This window comes from Apodemus sylvaticus, chromosome 9 (assembly GCF_947179515.1).
Source record: "Apodemus sylvaticus chromosome 9, mApoSyl1.1, whole genome shotgun sequence".
In the NCBI taxonomy this organism is placed as follows: Eukaryota; Metazoa; Chordata; class Mammalia; order Rodentia; family Muridae; genus Apodemus; species Apodemus sylvaticus.
Window position 1 is genome coordinate 49,408,402 of NC_067480.1, and position 2,925 is coordinate 49,411,326.

The 2,925-nt window shown below is 36.2% G+C and overlaps 1 non-coding gene across 1 annotated transcript; it reads left to right on the forward strand.

The window, feature by feature from the left end:
• The first annotated feature begins 321 nt into the window (after positions 1-321).
• Positions 322-428, forward strand: LOC127693201 (U6 spliceosomal RNA). Its single transcript, XR_007979654.1, has one exon. It is a non-coding gene; the product is annotated as a U6 spliceosomal RNA (small nuclear RNA).
• The last annotated feature ends 2,497 nt before the right edge of the window (positions 429-2,925 follow it).

Below are 2,925 nucleotides of genomic sequence, written 5' to 3' on the forward strand. Positions count from 1 at the left end.
CATTTTTGGAGAGATGCTTAGTTGCTTCTCTAGCCTATTTTAAAATTTATCATTTGGGATTATTTTTCTATACAGTTTTTGAGTTTCTTATAGATTCTGGGAACTATAGATATTTCTTCCTCTTTATAAACTTTCCATTCACTCTTGTTTCTGTTACTGTTCAGATTACTTTTGCTCTGAAGCATTTGCCTGTTTATTGTTGGTGCTCTTGAATTTCTAGTTAAAGGTCCTTGCAGTGACAGTGTCCTGAAGCTTTTCTCTGATATTTTCTCTAACCATTCTGTAGTCTAGGGTTTTGCATTTAAGAATTAGTCCATTCAGGTGCTCACTTCGGCAGCACATATACTAAAATTGGAAAGATACAGAGAAGATTAGCGTGGCCTCTGTGCAAGGATGACATGCAAATTCATGAAGCGTCCCATATTTTTAAGAGAAAAAGGCCAAGTAACATATAAAGGAAGACCTATCAGAATTGCACCAGACTTCTCACCAAAGACCATGAAAGCTAGACTATCCTGGGCAGATCTCATGCAGACTCTAAGAGAACACAAATGTCAACCAAGACTACTATACCCAGCAAAACTCTAAATCACCGTAGATGGAGAAACAAAGATATTCCATGACAAAACCAAATGTACACAATATCTTTCCACAAACCCAGTCATACAAAGGATAATAGGGGGAAAACTCTAATACAAGGAGGGAAACTACACCCTGGAGAAAACAAGATAGTAACCTTATTTCATCAAACCCAAAAGAAGATAACCACTCAAATATAAAAATAATATCAAAAATAACAGGAAGTAATAATCACTATTCTTTAATATTTCTTAACATCAATGTACTCAATTCCCCAATAAAAAAAGACATAGACTAACAGACTGGATACGTAAACGGGACCCTACATTTTGCTGCATACAGGAAACACACCCCAGTGTCAAAGACAAACACTACCTTAGGGTAAAAGGCTGGAAGACAATTTTACAAGCAAATGGTCTCAGGAAACAAGCTGGAGTAGCCATTCTAATATCAGATAAAATGGACTTTCAACCTAAAGTCATCAAAAGAGACACAGAAGGAAACTTCTTCCTGGTCAAAGGCAAAATCCACTAAGAAGAACTCTCAATTCTGAACATCTATGTTCCAAATGAAAGGGTACCCTCATTCGTAAAAGAAACCTTGCTAAAGCTCAAAGCACACATTGCACCTAACACAATAATTGTGGGTGACTTCAACACTCTACTCTCCTCAATGGACCGAACAGGAAAACAGAAACTAAACAGAGACACAGTGAAACTAATTGAAGCTTTGGACCAATTGGATTTAATATATATATGTTAACATTTATATATACATATAAAACATTTCATCCCAAAGAAAAAGAATATACCTTTTTCTGAGCACTTCATGGTACCTTCTCCAAAATCAACCATATAATTGGTCACAAGATATACCTCAACAAATATAAGAAGATCAACTAATCCCATGCCTCCTATCAGATCACTATGGAGTAAGAGTGGTCTTCAATACCAACAAAAACAACAGAAAGCCCACATACACATGGAGGTTGAACAATACTCTATTCAATGACACCTTGGCCAAAGAAGAAATAAAGAAATAAATCAGAGACTTTTTAGAATTTAATGAAAATGAAGGCACAACATATCCAAATCTACAGAACACAAGGAAAGCAGTGCTAAGAGGAAAACTCATAGCCCTGAGTGCCTCCAAAAAGAAACTAGCAGCTTAATGGCACACCTGAAAGCTCGGTAACAAAAAGAAGCTAATTCACCCAGGAGGAGTAGAAGACAGGAAATCATCAAACTCAGGGCTGAAATCAATCAAGTGGAAACAAAGAGAACCATACAAAGAATCAACAAAACTAGGATCTGGTTCTTTGAGAAAATCAACAAGATAGATAAACCCTTAGCCAGACTAACCAAAGGCCACAGAGACAGTATCCAAATTAACAAAATTAGAAATGAAAAGGTAGATATAACAACAGAAACTGAGGAAATCCAAAAAATCATCAGATCCTCCTATAAAAACCTATACTCAACATACTCAACACAACTAGAGAATCTGGAGGAAATGGAAAGTTCCTAGACAGATACCAAATACCAAAATTAAATCAGGATCAAATAGATCATCTAAAAAGTCCCATAACCCCTAAAGAAATAGAAGGGGTCATAGAAAGTCTTCCAACCAATAAAAGCACAGGACCAGATGGTTTCAGTGCAGAATTCTATCAGACCTTCAAAGAAGATCTAACACCAATATTCTTCAAACTATTCCACAAAATAGAAACAGAAGGAACACTATCCAACTCGTTCTAAGAAGCCACAATTACGCTGATACCAAAACCACACAAAGATCCAACAAAGAAAGAGAACTTCAGACCAATTTCCCTTATGAACATCGATGCAAAAATACTCAATAAAATTCTTGCAAGTTGAATCCAAGAACACATCAAAATGATCATTCATCATGATCAAGTAAGCTTCATCTCAGGGATTCAGGGATGGTTTAATATACAGAAATCCATAAATGCAATCCACTACATAAACAAACTCAAAGAAAAAAACCACATGGTCATTTCATTAGATGCTGAAAAAGCATTTGACAAAATTCAGCATTCTTTTATGCTAAAAGTATTGGAAAGAACAGGAATTTGAGGCCCATACCCAAACATAGTGAAAGCAATATACAGCAAACTGGTAACCAACATCAAACTAAATGGAGAGAAACTTGAAGCAATCCCACTAAAATCAGGGACTATACAAGGTTGCCTCCTCTCTCCATATCTTTTCTTTTTTCTTTTTCTTTTCTTTTTTTTTTTTTTTGGTTTTGTTTTTTTTCCGAGACAGGGTTTCTCTGTATAGCCCTGGCTGTCCTGGCACTCACTCTGTAGACCCGGCTGGCCTC